At 36.7% G+C, this 6,419-nt stretch overlaps 1 pseudogene; it reads left to right on the top strand.

Annotated features, from left to right (window-relative positions):
* Window positions 1-297: 297 nt before the first annotated feature.
* Window positions 298-2,369, top strand: LOC141098631 (serine/threonine-protein kinase SBK1-like; annotated as a pseudogene).
* Window positions 2,370-6,419: the final 4,050 nt, after the last annotated feature.

The following is a 6,419-nucleotide window of genomic DNA, read 5'->3' as shown; positions in this document are numbered from 1 at the left end:
GCTATTGACACACAGTTAGCCAATGAGGAGGATGGACAAAAATTTCAGGTAGATACTTCCCTATAAAAGCTAGACATTCATGTGTCTTGTTGAATCATTCCTGAGAACTTTGTGGAGATAGGACTTCTCAGACCTAACCAGAAGAAAGCAAAGTCATTCAACTTTTTTGGATCAGAACCCAGTTTATCATCACCAAAATACCAACCCAGGTAAGACTACTCTTCTATAGTAGATCCATTGGTGTTAATTATTGTGTTCGGGGTCTTTTTATATGACCAGTAAACAGTTACTTCCCTTTCTAGTAACATTAAATGTGACAAATTATAGTTTTCATATGTTTTAATAGCAAAAAATATCTCTAGATACAAACACTTTTGGATGACTGTAGAACTGTTTTGAATTATCCTTATTTTGACTTTGAATACAATATCTTCATAGAAAGATTGATGACAACCAATATGCTCACCAATATACCTTTTTTTTCAAGGGTTGTCAACCATCCTTTCCTGAAAGGCAATGTCTTTCTTAATAGGTTTCTAAATTGTTATGTAGCCTAAGATAGATGTTCACAGAAACCAGGAATATGTTCATTACATGATGTTTTATGAATCATATTCCTTATATTTTCCTACAGAGTCACAGGGAGTTTGTTGTTTAGCAAAAAGTATCATCAACTTCCAAGCAGCAATGGCCGCCTTCCATGTCTTGGAGATTCAGAATATTTCTGAATGCTACAACATCATCAAGGAGCTGGGCCAGGGGTCATATGGACAAGTTGTACTGGCACAGGAGAGATCAACAGGTATGTGAACAAGGCAAAAAGGAATATGGTCATTTACCTAAATGGTTTAAATAAAAGTGGCAAATTCTGAATAAAAAAGTGATAATTATTTTAACTGGCCATAGAGAGATTTCTCTGTAGGTCATTGGAAAATCCAGATTATTCTAGTAGCATCAGCTATAAACTCTCCATACATATAGGACTAAAACCATAGAAATCTCCCATATTTGTTGTTGAATGATCAGTATTGCATGTGTATGGGGGACAACCAACTATTAATGCCAGACACCATGTTGGATTATAGAAATACTATATGAAAATGAAGAGGTTGGGAAAAATAGATTTTGACCAAATAAGCATGAGATGACATGAGATTGCGGATTAGGAATTGAAATCCCCAAAGATATCCTATGCCAGTGACTGGGATTAGGTATTTGAATATAAAGTTTCTATGTGAGATCTGGGAGATTATTATAAACTCTTTGTTTGTTTTTTAGGAAAAGCCATGGCTGCAAAATTAGTGAGGAAGGACAGAACTCTACTGAAAGCCTTTCTGACAGTTTTCTTTTTCAATCACCTTATCTGACCACCCTCACATTATTACTACTTATCCAGTCTTTATTCGCACAATTGACCACTATGTATTGATTCAAGAGTTGGCAGCAGCAGGCACCTTGCATGATATCATTCAAAGTGAGGTAAGTAAGGCCAACTCCATATGATTTCCTACAATCTTCCAATGCTTTGTTTATAAAACACCATAGGCTAATGGTATACATCAACAGTCGGGGAGAATCTAGATATCCCTGTAACTGGTAGCCAGTTAGCTATCTAATGTGTATAGGGTGTTTTGGGAATACATCAAACCTTTCCAGAGGTGGAAGAGAGGTCCATAACAATGCACTGTTTGATGCCACATTGCAATCACAACAACAGTTTTATCCACTATTGAATCCACTGTCCCAAAAATCGCAACATCCTAAATGTTTGGTATATTAGATTTATTTGTGCACTGCTTTATCCAAATCAAAGTATAATTTTTCTGCAGGTTGGAATTCCTGAGGCTACTGTGAAGAGGTGTGCAAGACAGATCTCTTCAGCTCTACACTACATGCATACTAGAGGGTTGGTGCACAGAGACCTGAAGCCAGACAATGTGTTGCTAATGGACGAAGATTGTTATCAAGTAAAGCTGAGTGACTTTGGTTTGACCCAACCTACAGGATACTATGTGTCGTCCATGTCACATACTATCCCGTACATGTCTCCAGAGTTGTGCAACTTGAAAGAGGGAGAATATTTACTCCTGAGCCCTACTATTGATTGCTGGGCTTTTGGGGTTCTGCTCTTTGTTGCTTTAACTGGATGTTTTCCCTGGTTCGAAGCAACAGAAAATGACTCCATGTACCAAGTCTACAGCCACTGGAGACAATGTCCAGACTGCATTCCACCACCTGCTTGTTGGAAGTTATTGTCCAGAGAAGCCATATGTATGTTTGACAATCTACTGTCTCAATGTCCCTGTTCTCGACAGTCAGTTCTCTCCATCTTCAATTACTTTAATTTTCTCTGGAAACCAAATGTCTGAGTATGGCGCATACCTGGCAGTTGAAGAGGGGGTTAGTTCTCCAAGATATTTGGAAAAACCTCCGTGCTGAATTCCATCAAAAACGGTGTGCAAGTTCACGTAATTAAAAGAACTGATGACGGCAAAGGGTGGTCACCAAATATTCATGCATTTAGATTTGTTTTCTTCAATCATTTTGTAATTTATTAATTGATTAAAATAAAAGATTAAGACATCTATTTTTGTCAGCTTGTTACTTTGCACATGCCTTAAACTTTTCCACAATACTGTATATCTAACCCTTTTAATATAACTTATGAGAAAGGAACACCACTGGTATATAGCTTATTTGCAATATTCATGAAATATTTAGCATCCTTTAACAGAGATAAGTTGTGGCTGAGGAATTGTGTTTAAAATATCTGTCTATATCTGTAACACAATTTTTCATCCCTGCGTTGAAAACATTAGGTTAAATATATGGTCTCTGATAACAAAAGGAGATTAGTAAAAAAAAAAGAAAATGTGGAAAAAATAAAACATTCCATGTTGAGTAGAACTATCAATTATGCTTTGACATATCCCCCTTATCCTGTACAGTACTTTTTTTTCTTCAAAATGGCCCTTAGAAAATTATTCAATATCATGCATGGATTATTTATAGTTAGAATTCATTCTTTATTCTCATCTACCTTTCCCTTCATACTTGTGAGGGCTGGTGGTAATGGATAAGTTTGGTTAACTTATAGGCCTGCACCTGAATCACCCGGCACTGTAATGGGTAATGTCTCAGTCAGAATAGAAGCAGGAATTCCTGAGGCTACTGTGAAGAGGTGTGCAAGACAGATCTCTTCAGCTCTAGACTACATGCATACTAGAGGGTTGGTGCACAGAGACCTGAAGCCGGACAATGTGTTGCTAATGGACGAAGATTGTTATCAAGTAAAGCTGAGTGACTTTGGTTTGACCCAACCTACAGGATACTATGTGTCATCCATGTCACATACTATCCCGTACATGTCTCCAGAGTTGTGCGACTTGAAAGAGGGAGAATATTTACTCCTGAGCCCTACTATTGATTGCTGGGCTTTTGGGGTTCTGCTCTTTGTTGCTTTAACTGGATATTTTCCCTGGTTCTAAGCAACGGAAAATGACTCCATGTACCAAGTCTACATCCATTGGAGACAATGTCCAGACTGCATTCTACCATCTGTTTGTTGGAAATTATTGTCCAGAGAAGCCATATGTATGTTTGACAATGTCCTCTCTCAATGTCCCTGTTCTCAACAGTCAGTTCTCTCCATATTCAATTACTTTAATTTTCCTTGGAAACAAAATGTCTGAGTATGGCGCATACCAGGCAGTTGAAGAGGGGGTTAGTTCTCCAAGATAATTGGAAAAACCTCCCTGCTGAATTCCATCAAAAACTGTGCAAGTTCAAGTAATTAGAAAAACTGATGACGGCAAAGGGTGGTCACCAAATATTCATGTCATTTAGATTTGTTTTCTTCAATCATTTTGTAATTTATTAATTGATTAAAATAAAAGATTATAGCTTCTATTTTTGTCAGCTTGTTACTTTGCACATGCCTTAATCTTTTCCACAATACTGTATATCTAACCCTTTTAATATAACTTATGCGAAAGGAACACCACTGGTATATAGCTTATTTGCAATATTCATGAAATATTTAGCATCCTTTAACAGAGATAAGTTGTAGCTGAGGAATGGTGTTTAAAATATCTTTGTCTATATCTGTAACACAAATTTTCATCCCTGTGTTGAAAACATTAGGTTAAATATATGGTCTCTGATAACAAAAGGAGATTAGTTAAAAAAAAAAAAAAACAACATGTGGAAAAAAACAAAACATTCCATGTTGAGTAGAACCATCAATCACGATCTGACATCTCCCCCTTATCCTGTACAATACTTTTTATTCCCCAAAGTGGCCCTTAGAAAATTATTCGATATCATGCATGGATTATTTATAGTTAGAATTCATTCTTTATTCTCATCTACCTTTCCCTTCATACTTGCAGCACCAATGGATTTGTGAGGTCTGGTGGTACTGGATAAGTTTGGTTAACTTCTAGTCCTGAACCTGAATCACCCAGCACTTCAAGATGGGTAATGTCTCAGAATAGCACAATTTACTTTTTTGCATCAAAGTGGAAAAATATTTGACTGGAAGATGGATTGGATCTTGCATACAATAAGATAAACTTGATGATAATGAAGGGAGTTTAAATTTTCTGCTTCCTGACCCGGGAGACAATTCATTTGTCATCGGGATAAATGCTAGGTGGCAGCTGGATAAAAAAAAAAAAAAAAAAAAAAAAAAAAAAAAAAACCACACATCTACTAAGTTGTGATATTCTGACATAACTGCAATTAGTACATTAATCTGTTTATAAATTATCAAAATGCATTAGGTGAACCCCCATTAGGGACATCAGAGTTCACCTGAAAAGTGAAAACCAAACAATTCAAACAAGCTTTCTTCACAGAAAGTGTGATGCAATGACATATCCACTTAAATTCCCATATGGAGACAGTGGATGGACAATAATTTTGACAACTCCAATTGCCCTAAGTGTGCAACATCAAGGAATTGGTGACAATCATCTACCATCCATACCAGTGGATCAAGATCGACAAGAAAAAAAATCACCCTGTGGCAGTACTATGCATACAGGCTTGCCATTCGTGACAAGCTCAATGCCCTTTTACATACTGGGAAGTTGACACAACAATTTATCGCTAACAGTTATGGCAAAATTGAATCCTACAGGACCGAACATATAAAAAGATTCAAAAGGCATTACGCGTCAACAGTTATGCCGGCGTTATGGATCACATCCATAATGCTGAGTTACACCAAGGGCTAAAAGCTGGAACACCAGTAATTTTACCATCCAATTTCATTGGAAGCCCAAGAGCTATGCAGCAAAATTACCAAGACACCATGACAAATAACAATCCAAACACTTCTGACCTCATATCATGGAAAAGATAACAATGATCCCTTGAAAATCATAACAAAACACCAAAAAGAGAAAGCAAAAAGGAACAAAAGATTCAAAAATACAACATTTATTTTAATAGATTTACCCCTTAACCCCCAAGGGTTGTTTGCACGTTCATGACCAGACCAATTTTTACAATTCGGACCACTGTCCATTTACGAGGCAATAACTCTGAAATGCTTCCATGGATCCCTGTTATTCTGACACTGTTTTCTCGTGACATTTTGTACTTCATGGTAGTGGTAAAATTTTCATATAACTTGCCTTTGTGAAAAAATGGAAATTTGGCATAAATTTTGAAAATTTTGCAATTTTCCAACTTTGAACTTTTATGCCCTTAAATCAGAGATACGGCACACAAAAAACTTAATAACTAACATTTCCCACATGTTTACTTTACATCAGCACAATTTTGGAACCAAAATATTTTTTTTGTTAGGAAGTTATAAGAAGGTTAAAAGTTGACCAGTGATTTCTCATTTTTGCAACACCATTTTATTTTTACGGACCACATCACATTTGAAGCCACTTTGAGGGGTCTATATGATTGGGGTATTTTCTATGTGACACTATTCTAAAAACTGCACCCCTTAAGGTGCTCAAAACCACATTCAAGAAGTTTATTAACCCTTCAGGTGCTTCACATGAATTTTTTGAATATTTAAAAAAAATGAACATTTAACTTTCACAAAAAAAAAAAAGCCTTCAGGCTCAATTTTTTTTATTTTATCAAGGGTAACAGGAGAAATTGGACTGCAAAAGTTATTGTGCAGTTTGTCCGGAGTATGAAGATACCTGATATATGGGGGGAATCACTGTTTCAGCGCATGGCAGAGCTCAGAAGGGAAGGAGCGCCATTTGACTTTTTCAATGCAAAATTGGCTGGAATTCAGATTGGACGCCATGTCACATTTGGAGAGCCCCTGATGTACCAAAACAGTGGAAAATTCCCACAAGTGACCCCATTTTGGAAACTAGACCCTCCAAGGAACTTATCTAGATAAGTGGTGAGAACTTTGAACCCACAAGGGCTTCACAGAA

The sequence above is a fragment of the Dendrobates tinctorius genome, unplaced genomic scaffold, assembly GCF_039654945.1.
Source record: "Dendrobates tinctorius isolate UK_male_01 unplaced genomic scaffold, ASM3965494v1 ptg000093l, whole genome shotgun sequence".
Classification (NCBI taxonomy): Eukaryota; Metazoa; Chordata; class Amphibia; order Anura; family Dendrobatidae; genus Dendrobates; species Dendrobates tinctorius.
This window is presented reverse-complemented; position numbering and strand designations above follow the sequence as displayed.